The 13,959-nt window shown below is 36.3% G+C and overlaps 2 long non-coding RNA genes across 2 annotated transcripts in view; one reads left to right on the top strand and one right to left on the bottom strand.

Moving 5' to 3' along the window:
- The window catches only part of LOC309509385, a 217,691-nt gene that overhangs the window by 117,287 nt on the left and 86,445 nt on the right, over window positions 1–13,959 (top strand). The gene's annotated exons all lie outside the window — the stretch shown is intronic.
- The window catches only part of LOC309509374, a 97,868-nt gene continuing 91,720 nt past the window's right edge, over window positions 7,812–13,959 (bottom strand). The window contains exon 3 of the long non-coding RNA XR_014209871.1: window positions 7,812–7,937. This is a non-coding gene — a long non-coding RNA (uncharacterized lncRNA). The remainder of the gene's footprint in view (window positions 7,938–13,959) is intronic.

The raw sequence follows: 13,959 nt of genomic DNA on the forward strand, positions 1-13,959 counted from the left end.
CCACCAGACCATTCCGGTACATAAGCAAAGTCTGTGGATCTATGGATTTATTCACGTGAAAAATATTGGCACTAACAATATTTGTAGATCTTATTAAAAGACTAATTATGAATACATAAAAATGTATTCATATACTTAAGTGGAGAAAAAACACATTCAACAAAAAGTTTAACTAATTACATTTAATAAAACTAAAACTATAATTCATTTTAATACATTTCATGTCATATTTTCATGTTATTACAATTACGTGTCCAAAAGCATTACATTCAGAATATACTTAAGTATTTTATTTTAATGTATATTATTTCCATGATGAGGACTAGGAAGTCTGTCTACCAGTGTCTACCTCCTAGAAGTCTACTAGATTTGACAGTAGAAAAACGACTGACGACTACGTCAGAAAAATACATTCTAGTAACTGATTGATCAAACTCCTTGCCCTTCATACACAAACACAATGTGCACTGTGTGACCACTTGTAATTGTTGGCCCAGATTTGAACAGCTGGTTAGTGGCAGTTAATGGACGTCCAGCTTGGCTATAATGGCTCAGGTCATCTCTCTATTAAACTGCCAGCTAATGAGAACTGACCACATGGCTGAGCTAGTCTCTCTAACAGTCTTTCTCTCTCTAATTGCATGCATACACACATAAACAGGTGTACGGATGGGTACACCTTTATCATACATTACACATTACTACATACACATCATATACAGGGACAAAAGCACACCAGCCCATGTGAAAGCGTCCGCTCTCATAACGACACCTGCCCAGAGCACAGCTGACATTCACTACATACACAACTGACACTCACACAGACCCATCCGTACACCTGTGCTTGACTGCACGCCTCTTTAATAAACGTGCAGAAGGAGTGACACTCTCGCTGACTGCCTTGGCATCGTGCCAGTCCTTGATCCTGTATGATCAGGCTTGAGTGAGTATTGCCATGGAAACTGCAACGCCATTGTTGCCAAGGGAGCAGCTGGCACATGGTGGCAGATTAGCCCTCAAACAGATTTACTGGCAGAGAGAAAGAGAGAGAACTCTTAAACTAAGGGCAAGAGGCAAGCATTTGTATTTACAAATGACAACTTTTGTTAGTCCGTCTGTAGTTAAGAGGAGCTATTGCACCAAAGTGAAGGGTTTTAATAAAATTGACATGTAGAACAAAAGTTGTACTGTTTACATGATATAGCTAAAGGTTAGCGTTTTTTCCTTCTATGCAGAGTTCAATTGTATCTAGAGCTAAACAGACTTTGACAGAATTTGTGACTTTTACTGTATGGATATACCATTCATGTTTTGCTTGATTATGTATATATCTTAGAAATGCCTCATTTACTTAAATCTACCGTGATATTGGACATGGTGTCTGGTAATTGCATGGATGCTCAAAGTTCCTTGGAGTATCATGTAAATGCTGTGGTGTATGAGTTATGAAATAAATACTATCTGTGTCCACAACAATTGCTGAAGTTCACTAAATGCAAAAAATTTCAAACAGTTTTGAATGTCTTCTAAATGAATTATATACATTTTATAATTTTTTTAATGAGATCTGTCATTTTACAAGAATTTTTTATAAATTGTAAATGAGTATGTTTTTACAAGTACAGTTTTAGAAAGGAGAATGTGCAGTTTTACATATACCCAGTCATAGTTATATTTAAAATATATATATAAAAAAAAACTTTGCAATGATCTAATGTGATCATTCATTTAAAACATTAAAATTAACTGACGACAGGTCATTAAATTATTAGAAAACAATGCACACCCAAGGTGGTATTGCGGCCAAGATGCGAAGGGTGTGTGCATTATTTTCTAATAATTCAACGAACCGGAGTCAACTATTCCATTTATACTACGGTTACCACACCTCAAGACATTGTTCAGATGTGGTATTTCAAGACATTTGTCAGGTTTTTGTCCATAAGAAATTCTTCCTACACACAAGAGTGTTTAAAGGACAAAAACTTGACAAATGTCTTGAACAATGGTAGGACGCATAATTTCTTTGCATCTCCTCCCACGCCCCCGTTGCTAATTCCAAAACATTGTTTTAGAGCTAGTAACGGAGGCTTGAGCCATTGATAGTAGACTAATGCAGTTATTAGAGAGAGAGAGAGATTGATTAAGCGTATGAATTACCTGAACCTGTGCGTCTCTCAACAGTGTTCGGCAGCAGCATCTCTACTAATGGCCAAACTGTAAGTTTATCTGCTTCAAGAACAGCTGCGTTATAACCTCGCTAGTGAGAAATGACATGTAGCCATTAAGTTGTTAAACTATTTTACTAATAAAATCATCAGAGCAGTGCTGACAACACGTTTCTGCGTGAGTGTGTGTCCGTACTGGATGTGTGTGCGTTTGACTGGGAGAGAGAGCAGGAGAAAGAGCATGTGCTTTCCGTGCATAATAAAACATAATTTTGTGAAAAAACATGGAACTAATTTGGCGAAGTGATATGAAACTGTAATGCGGTCAAGACCTGCCTGGAACTACTTTAGCCCTGTGTTTCCCTGAAAATAATTGCACACCTTAGAACATTTCGTCAACCAATCATTGTTGACTCTTACTAATGAGTTTGTAACCATGATGAAGAGCAGCCAGTTTGTTTTGAAATGCCTCACTGGCCAAAAATTCTAAATATTTTAACCTAATTTTTTTTTTATTTAGCACAATGTGATTTATTGTCTATGTTAAAGACTATCTTAGTCTAATAGAATGATTAAAAGGCACCATGGTAATACTGCTTGATACCATCATTAGTGTTACACCACCACAATCATTTTTTGTAAGGTCTGCGCTTGATTTCCCATGTCCATTTAATCTTTTAGTGATGTGGTTGACACTCATGACAGTAGTTATATATACTACTAATATGGCCGTAGTTGATCTCATAATTAAAGCGGACGAGCTCCAGTATTTCATATGCACCGTCTGAGAAATGCATCTATTAATAGTCGTGGATGGGTCTTCCATATTAAACAGCTGACATTAATTATTCTAATGCTTGTTGATTTACATCTGCAGTGTCGTCACTGCCAGACAATCCACCAGGCTGCTGCCATAACAAAAAAATTAACCGGCTGTGGATACATGTCTAGATGAGATGTTTTGACCACCTTTTGTGTTCCCTGACTCAGGATAAACAAAAGAACGTGTACTACAGTTGTAATCGAAATTATTCAACCTCCAATGCAAAGCAGGTTTATTGGCAAAATGTACAGACTTTCAGCTGTTTGCAATGAACAAATCAAACAAATGTAATTGAAATAGCTCAACACAACAAATGTTTCAAGTGGTTTCCCCAAATTCAACTGAAAATGCTACTTTTAATGACTTCTGCAGTCTCAAAATTATTCAACCATTATTCTTCATGGTAAGTATATTTAGTACTTAGTAGAAAAAACGTTTGCTGTTATGAGCTGCTGCAAATGAGATGTACAACCAGACACCAGCTTCTTAGCCCATTCCTCATGAATTCCTCCAGTTCAGTAATATTCTTGGGTTTGCAACCACCTTCGTCAAATCCCACCAGAGATGGGGTTCAAGTCAGGTGACTGGGAGGCCGATGTAGAATCTTCCAGAACTTCTTCTGCAATCAAGCCTTGGTGGAATCTGAGGTATTCTTGGGATCATTGTCCTGTTGGAAGGTCCAATGACGCCCCAGCTTCAGCTTCCTCACTGATGGCATGACGTTTTCTCCTATGATTTCCTGATACTTTAATCTTGCCTTCCACATGCTGCAGGTTTCCAGTGCCAGTGGATGCAAAGCAGCCCCAGAGCATCACCAAGCACCACCATGTTTAACTTTTGATTCATTCTTTTTTTCACAAGACATACCGCTGATCCATAGGGCCGAAAAGTTCCAGTTTTGTTTCATCGCGCCACAGAACAGAATACCAAAACGTCTGTGGCTTATTTATATGATTTTGAGCAAATTGGGAGCCAACTTTTTTTTTCTTTTAGGTCAGTAGTGGTGTACGTCTTGGTGTTATATATTAAATATTAAATATTTAGACTCGTAAAGCATGTAAGTTAAATGAACGAGTACCTGGGCCTCACAACTCCGAAAATATCAGATCAAAATTGAAAATAGGCGCTATCTGTATAAACAAACCACATATTTGAGCTTTAAACAACTAAATTCTCGACTGAAAAACTCTTATAACTACATTTCATGACACAATAACAGTAGTATTTTAGATTTTAAAAGATACTCCTCCATCTTTCTGTCGATGGGGCGAGGGGCTGAGCAGAGAAGGATGATGACGCGCGCTCCAGGCTCCACTCCTATTGGTTGTCGCTCGCGAAAGTCTAACATTTCTTAACTTTGTCGTGTCGCCAGACACGCCCCATCCAGTCGCCAACGGTCGCGACCACGCGTGTCGCCGGAAGTCGCCCGCTCCCCATTGAAATGAATGGTATCGTGTCGCTTTGTCGCGTGTAGTGTGAACGGGGCTTTAGCCGTATTTCTAATATGCAGTCAAACGTGACACTCAACAACCTAGTCAGTTCAGATATTTCATGTGTTCTAGCTCAAGAAAACCTGGTGCAACTAATGAAGCCCTTGATTAGCTGCATCAGGTGTGCTTGAGACAACACCTGTTTTGCAGATTTGTGCTGTTGTGAGGGATTCTATTCAGGGGGTTAAATAATTTTGAGCCTGCAGAAGTCATTGCAAGTTGAATTTTCAGTTGAATTTGGGGAAACCACTTGAAACATTTGTTGTGATGAGCTATTTCTATTACTTTTGTTTGATTTGTTCATTGCAAACAGCTGAAAGTCTGTAAATTTTGCCAATATACATGATTTGCAATGGGGGTTGAATAATTTCGAATAGAACTGTATATGCATCCTTCTGACGCATGAACTCCTTTATTAATATAAATAAGAAAACTAGTTATGCTTACAAAGACACATGACAAAAATATTAGAGCTGGGGTTTTTTCACAGATAGCTGTGGCATCTTAGACTCAGCCTCCATTAAAGATTTGTTTTTTTATGTGGACCATTTCTGAGATTTACAGAGTTTTATAGCTCCTTCACAAAAAGCATAGGGGACATATATTACTCTCCTAATGGACAAGCTTGCAATTCCGCAAGTTAATGCAACCACACTATAATTAATGGATGGGATGGCTTTTGCTCTAGGGAGCAGCCTGGCATTTTGTAATGGAAATATAACCACTGAATCTTTCAAAGAAGGTGTTAGCGTAGTGAAAATAATAATATAATCATAAGAATTAGTGTTTCATTGAAAATTGTATCATACTGAAGCTAGAACATGTTTAAAATGTATGTAAATACTGATTTATTTACTGTATATTATGGTTGTTAGTGCTATATGTTCACAGATCAAAACATCTATCAACATATTTGCAAATATTATCATAACTTCCATTTTTTATTTGAGATACTCATTGAAAATTACCATCATGATCCAGGAATGTTTTCAACGCATATAGCTGCGAGCAGGGAATACAAATCCTGCTGTGATTGAGTTCAGTTATAGGTTACATGTACATTCCACTGGAATTTTATTACATAATCTGTTGATTTGTGCGATTTATACTTACTCTAAAAACAAAAATAAATCTTGGCATGAAACATTATTTATTATTGTAAGAATTACTGTTGTTTCAATAACAAACATTCTTTATATAGTCTGGCTATAATTGTTGTTAAAATAGAAACACAGAGAGAATAGCATAGGCTATTCTCTAATATAAAGATATGAATATGTGTTTTGGTATTTCTGCTGTAATTATGATAAAGCTGCTTGCTTTCAAACTTTTTTTATTAAGAGAGACTGACTTACTTACTTACTTACTGCCCATTATGCCTCTGGCATGTAGGGCAGCAACAAAGGTCCTCCACTCTGGTCGATTCTGGGCTATTTTCTGGACATCTCCCCATGTCAGGTTCATAGATTTCATTTCTTCCTCTACTGTGCGACGCCAGGTGATCTTGGGTCGTCCTCTCTTTCTTCTACCTTCGGGTGTCCAATGAAGGGCTACTCTTGGGATGCTGTCTTGCTCTCTTCTCAAAACATGGCCAATCCAGTTCCAGCGCCGCTTTGTTACAATGCTACCCATGCTGTCTTGTTGACATCTTGTTAATAGATCCTCATTTGATATCTTGCTTGGCCAAAAAATCCGACAGATTCTTCTCAGACTCCTTGTGTGGAAGACTGACAGTTGGCATATGTCACTTGCTGTCATTCTCCAGCATTCTGCGCCATACAGTAGGGTGGATAGAACGCAGCTCTGATATAATTTGAGTTTTGTCTTGGTTCTATACTGCTGAGACTTCCATATGTTGTTTAGCATTCTGAATGCATTTCTGGCTTTGTTGATTCTATTTTTAATGTCATTGTGTGCACCCCCATCATATCTTACAGTACTCCCAAGATAGGTGAACTCATTTGTTGTTAGTAGAGCTTCTCCATTCACATGTATTGGTAATGGATCTGAGATGTTTAGCACCATCACTTCAGATTTCCTCTGATTTATTTTCAGGCCAACTTGCTGTGCATAGTAGCTGAGACGTGATGTTTTCTCTTGCATGTGTTGGTGAGTGTGTGAGACTAGAGCCAGATCATCAGCAAAATCGAGGTCTTCTAATGTTGAGAAGAGGGTCCATCGTATCAGGAGAGACTGAGAGTATTGATATATATATATATATATATATATATATATATATATAATTAGTATATATATTAATACTCTGTCTATCTTAATAAAAAAAGTTTGAAAGCAAGCAGCTTTATCATAATTACAGCAGAGAGAGTAATTAACCACGATTCATTTTGTGAATCCAGAAGTTTCAAGAACTGTGTGTTCTTCGATAGCAACAAATAGTTATTTAGGGGGGAAAAATAACATTTTGGCATTTAAACTATTATTAAATAAACTGGCAGAATGGCTTGAGTGTTTAATATATAATGATGTAATACATTTTTGTCTTTTTTTCCTTTTTTGGGGGGGAAATAGGGAATAAACAATACAGTAAAATAGTTTTACTAATATAAATTTACCAATATATACACTGTAAAAAAAAGATGACAGTATTTTTACCGTTTTGTCATTATACAGTGAAATGCCTGTTATTTTACAGATATTTGCTGTAATTTAAAGGTCCACTATTAAATTTACAGGTAATTGCTTGTATTTTGGTTTTACATCAATTTTACGTTTTTTAAAAGGAACTTGTCTGTATTTTTACAGAGTTATGTGTAATTTTACATAAATTATTAAGTAGTAATATTTTACAGATTTAGAAATTCAGAAATTAGAAAACAAAGAAATTAAGGTATAACTGCCGAAATCTGTTTCTATTCAATATGTTTTCCTTAAAGATTATTAAGCATGTGGGGGTTAAAGCGAGTTTGTAGAATAACAGTAATAAACCGTAATTATAGGATAAGAAATTTAGCGCCCCTGCTGCCAGAAAATTACAGGTTTTTTTACGGTTTGTTTTTTTACAGTGTATTTTTAGATTAGGTAAAACAAAAAAAGAATGCTAATATATAAATATATAATTGGGCCAATAACATGGTTTGGTAAACTTATATCTTTTTTTCAATTGGTTCAACATATTGATGTGACCAGTCACTAAAACATTTTGAGTTAGGGAGGTTAGACATTTTTTACAGTGTAGATTTAACAGTCAAATGAACTGAATTGACAGCAACTGAGCAGAGCAGTGATAACGGGTGAGTAGGCAGTTCAGAAATACTTTGGAAGCAGTGAATACTTTGTGATATGAGTATCCTTATCTTACAGGTCCAGGAGATCGTGGATGAGAAGACTTGGAGCTGATGGAACACACACACCTTGTCTGGATGGTATTACTTGCAGGTGAAAACAGGAAACACGAGGGAGAGGAAGACGCTGGAAAATATTCACAGAAGGGAATCACTCGAGGAGTAAAACGCTGTTGAAATCACTAGAGATCAGGTATGAGTCCACTTCATAGAAACAAAACCGGACAATGAGCTGGGACGAGGTGTGTGCATTTATGGCAGGCTGATGAGAGGTACAGAGGAGGTGCAGATGTGTGTGGTTAGTATTCGGGTGAGGGAGTGTGCTGTGATTGGCTGCTGAGAGGTCCGTGACAATAATAATAAAATCTAACATTAATACATTTTATTAAATCTACAACAGTATTGTGAAAATACCTTAAAATGGGAAATTTTCTGCACAGTAGACCTAAAAATGCATTTAAATTCAGGATTCTGATAAGATACACAAAGCTGATGAATTGCACCTTATATTAACAAAATCACAATTATTTGAAAAAACATCCAATTATCTGCAAAAACATTTAAAAAAAAATACCATAAAATGTAAGTAACTGCGGAGTGTACTCACCCAGTGTTTAGAGAAATGTCACTTAAATCTTAGTATTTAGGTACTTTGAGTTCATGAAACTGCAGCTTAACAGTTTAAACATCAAACATTAAACATCTACAAATATTTGCTAAAGTGAAAAAACGTCAAAAACACCATAAAATGCAAGTAACTGGAGAGGGTTACTTCAAATGTTCAGTGTAACCTCACTTGAATTTTTGTATTCTCACAAGAGGTACTTTGAGCTCATGAAACTGCATCTTAACAATTTATAAACATTAAGCATCTAAAACATTTACAAATATTTTGTAAGACTGCAAAAGTCACACACGAAAAAAAGGAAAAATGGGAAGTACTTCAGGGTTACTTCACTCAGTGTTTAGTGTAATTTCATCTGAATTTTAGAATTCTCACAGGAGGTACTTTGAACTCATGATGTCCTCTTAAATGGTGAAGAAATTTTGATTGAGAGCAGATGTCCTTAAAATCACAGTTGTCACAAGAAAATGTGGCATTCTCCTTTAATGCCAGTCTTTGGATGTACCCTCCACAAATGTGTTTTTAAAGCCCTAATTGTTTTGAAAATACAAACACATTCTGGGTGTAAAAAGGAAAGGAAGTTGCATTAACTGACCAATTTCTGTAGTGCTTGAAAAGGATGTCTTGGTGGTGTGATGAAAGCTTGAAGAAGCGGCACTGCATGGACTTCTTATGCTTAAAACCTGCAAAATAAATAAATGACAAAGCCTTGCCTTAAATAGTTGACGACAAGTGACAGAACAGAAGTTATTTTTACATAACACTGTCAAATTTGATTAATTTGTCTTTAAATCACATGCAGAAATATTTTTAACCTTAAAACATCTTCATGAATTTTAAATTCATGAGGATGTCTAGTGGCGGATGTCTAGTTCATTGGCGGCTGCAAATGAATTGGAAGTTTTGCATATTCACGTAAAATAGCTTACTTCTGCATTGATAATAAGGTGGATACATTAGTGGATTACAGCAAACAAATGTGGTCTTCGTTCATTCAATTCATTAAATTAGTCAATTGATGAATAATGTCAATGTAATATCATCAAATTATTTATACAATATCAATAAGTTTTGAAGGAACATCAGCATTAACCCAAAGAACACTTTTATTTTTATTGATATTCTTATTGTATTTTGCCTGAAATAACAAAATGTATTCAATAAATTAAAAATGTTTTGAAAATTTCGGCTTGTAGTTCTGTATTAATAACAATAATAGTTAAATTGGGTTTTTTTTCCCCTAATTTAGAGGCTCATACATTTAATATAATCATAATAAAGTTCGATAAAATTATTTAGTTCAATAAATAGTAACTGAGAGATTAGTATGGGCTAAATTAGGTTATAAAATGCTGCCATGAAACCAGCAAAGGCGTGAATTGTTATTCTGCAAAATACAATGTTATGTATGTAAAATATACTGTGTCCTAAAGTAAAACATTCAGAGAATCGTTCTAATTTGTTGGAAGCAATTTGTTAAATCAATATTTAATTGTCAGTTTCCAAAAAATTTCAAAATATATAGTTCCGTAACAATTATATTATAATTTATTGAAATTTCATTATGTAATATATTAAACAATTCATAATGTTTATTATTATCATCCTGTGGGACCCAGCCCCCTGTTGAGAATCTGGTAGATTTGGGTTCATTTTGAAAATGAAAGATAACATTTTTAAATCATACTTAACTTGAGTGTTTGTTACTGTGTATTTACTCTCTAAAATGTTTTATTCTGTTTGGTCAATCATTGCATTCTGTGTGCTAAATTTTTGGTAATTGACCATTGTCCCTGGCAACCAATTTACATGTAGGCCTATCATTCCACCATCTTTCTTTTTGCGTAATATATTTACATAAATTAAAAGCTATGTTTAATGTCAGATTGAAAGAGTATTATATTATTTAACAAAATTATAATTTAATTATTATTCAAAGGGTTTACCTTCGCCCAAAATTATGTTTTAAAGTGTTCTGGCAATGTTCATTTAATATTCACGATTCTAGTCTTCATCCCTTGAGATCGAATGTAATGAAGTTAATTCTGCAGAGATGTAAACAAATATCGGTAATAGGGCTTAAATCCCTCAGCAGTGTTCTGTTAGGGAGGACATGTTTGGACATGCCTGAGGAAGAAACTTTTCATCCGATGTGGGGTGACTGCTCATCTAAGGGACTCTTTGTTTGTGTGTGTGTACAAAGCAAGTGTCTCTACTTTTACGCATTTGACAGGCGCTTTTATCCCAAACATCTTACGCTGATTGGATTTAAGGTATACGAGAAATTGAGCCCACAACCTTGAGCTTGTAACCTATACAGTATTCATTCGGTTCACCTGACGTCACTGTAGCTTTGTGCCGCCATCTTTAAGACCGATGGTCTCAGTAATGCCTGCAATATGTTGTGCAGTTGGCTGCAACAACAGCCGAAAGAGGAACCCTGAACTGGTATTTTATTCTACACCAAAAGAAAAGGATAGAAGAGAGAATCATTTATTTAAAAGACTTGAAGTCTCATGTTGGTTTGTGGTTAATTATATTTCCATTATACTCTCAATGCCCAACATTATACAGACAGATAATGTTTTTTCTTCATTTTATTTGTTGGATCTGTTTAAATGTTAAAGCACTTTATCATGGTAAGTTAGTAAGATTTGGGGTTGTTTTGAATATAACTGTCTGTCTGTCTGTCTGTCTGTCTGTTAGTTAATAACTACCTAAATCTAATAAATATTTTTCTGAAGTTCATAAAGATATTGTCTTCGTCACCTGCACTTTAGATGTTATTTTGTGTAAGTTAACGTTAGCTATGCAGACGATGCATAATCTCAGCCTTGAAATGCCAACGCATATTTTATAATTCTGCCGTCATTTTCTCACCTTAATGTGCCAATCCTTAAGTTTACTTTCCGTGGAAGACAAAGGGACATTTTTGAATATGTAGCCTAATGGAGACTCTTCTTGTCGATGTAATAAAAGTGATCTAATACGACTCGTCCGTTATATTAATATCGTTATTAATTCATGATAGCTTTACGTGATGAACAAACTGCAATTCGTTATATTATATTATTATTATATTATATATTTATATTATATATAAAGTCGTTATATTATAATCACTGATGAGCTTTACCTCATGATAGCTTTTAATCGCAGCCGAATCGTGAGTGAATCATTCAAAAAGATTCGACTCGAAAGATTCTTTCATTTCGATATTTGTGTGTATTAAACCTTCTCTGTAATTGAACATCTGTTCTTTCGGACAGATATGGCAGTCTTTTATGATATTTGGCTGATGTCTCTGGCTGTGCTGATGCTGGTGTCTCTCTGGACTCTGCCAGTGCTGCTGTTCGGATTAGATAGATTCATTCATGCCAGCCGAACAGCAGCGGATTCATAGATTCATTCATGACATCGCCTCGACTCTCATGAACGCGCGCCATGAAGCTCTATGACTTTAGTATTTTTATATCATGAAAGGCCAATTGGGGCAAGCCTGGGGCAGATAATAATGGACTAAAGAAAACTGGGGGTAACAAATAAGGATCGGAGCCTAAAATTGACATTTTCTACAGGTATCTCTGTCTCTCTCTCTCTCATTCAAATGGGCAGTTTGGGCGGCCATACCGGGCGAGTCGGTCGTAAATATGGCGGCGTTCTATTTGTAGTGACGTAGGTGGCATCTATGATCTGTTTTGGTTTTGCTTCCACTGTTTTGCCTTAGTTCCTAGTCGTCTTTAGTCCTTTCATTTCTTTCCCAAAAGCATTGTGAGCCCAAGTTGATCGTGGAGAGCATTGCCACCATGGGCCCTATTTTAACGATCTGAAACGCAAGTATCAAGCGCAAAGCGCAAGTAACTTTGTGGGCGAGTCTCGGCACTGTTGCTATTATACCGGCGGGATAAATGCCTCTTGCGCCCGGCGCAAATCTAAAAGGGGTTGGTCTGAAGTAGCTTCATTATTCATAGGTGTGGTTTGGGCGTAACGTGAAATAAACCAATCAGAGCGACTTCTCACATTCCCTTTAAGAGCAGGCGCGCTTGTTACATGGCGGATTGATATTATAACGGCGGATTTGCCAGGCCACACACCAGGAGCGGTTCACAGCCGAGGAGACCCACGTTCTCGTCAGGGACATTGGGGATGGAGAAACCCACCCAAATTAACTTCGGTTAAACAGGCGTATGATAATTTGGGTAAATGTGTAAGCTAGATGTATGCTTTTATAATAAATTGTCTGTCTATCATCTATCTATCTATCTATCTATCTATCTATCTATCTATCTATCGTAATAATGTATGATTTGCAAAAATGAAAACTGCTGCTTCTGTGTAGATGAGAGAATCAAAGTGCACGTTGTGCACACGCTACATTGATTATGGCCAAGCATGCGCCCTTAAAATAGCATATGAATAACATGCGCAACGCGCCACTGACTTTAAACTATTTTTTCCTAGTTAGTGGCGCAATTGTTTTCTAAACCTGCAAAATAGCATGAAGGAACGTTTGCGCCGGAACACGCCTCCTCTTTGTGCTGAACCGCCCCTGGGAGCGCAAGTGTATTTCCTAACTTACCGACGTGCGTCTGAGGAAGGAAAAGTCCGCTTTGCGCGGGTGCAAAATAGGAATGATACATGCGTCGGTGTACAAAGTCAATTGCACTGGGTGCAAGATAGGGCCCCATGTGTTCTCTACTGTCAACTTGGCTCACAACGCTTTTGGTAAACAAGCCCTGGAAAATAAACACAATAATGTAATGTGTAAGCTCTGATAGTATTTTCAGTAAAAAATTCAGTAGTAGAAACCCTAAGTGAATTGATCCATAGCTTCACGTAACAATTTGGTGAACAAGACTACAATTTGCAGCTTAACTGAAACTGATGTGGATTTTAGGTCAGGGCATGGCATGGTGAAAACACAGGATGACCCTTGACATTTCTCTCACCCTGTGCCCTGTCATTACCCTTGCAGTGTGCTAAGAGATCAGCCACAGCTGTTCCAGATAATCTTTACTTTAGAGGTGTCATCATTTGGACTGAGAAAGCAATTAACCCATATCATAACCTTTTGGTAATGGCCACGTCATTTCTGCCGTTTCTAAAAGAGGATGTGTAATTTACTGCTTCCTTTTTTCAGTTGCTCACAGTAATTATTTTGTCTCATTCATGACCTCTGTGGCGAGACTGGGACATATCCGCCACCCGGCTTTTGTCATTTTTGAACATAAATCTTTTTGTAGGCCTACAGGAAAATTGTCTGTCTGGAATTGCATAGCTACAGGAAACAGAATTCTGAATGTTTTGAATGATTATGTGATTTTAAAATTATTTGCACTGAAATCAAGTCCAATATACTGTAAAATTCTTGCCGGAATTCTATAGCCACCTTTTCCTTAGTTGTTATACATTTAACCCTAAAATTAACTTTTTACTTTTTACTAATTGACTTTCTCAAAGTTGAAGTTTTCAAATTATAAGGTCTTTTCTCTTTACCTTTTTCTTCGTCTATCCTTATATTAAGTTTTTTGTTTTATTTATTTTTTTATGT

The sequence above is a fragment of the Leuciscus leuciscus genome (assembly GCF_965113295.1).
Source record: "Leuciscus leuciscus genome assembly, chromosome: 11".
Classification (NCBI taxonomy): Eukaryota; Metazoa; Chordata; class Actinopteri; order Cypriniformes; family Leuciscidae; genus Leuciscus; species Leuciscus leuciscus.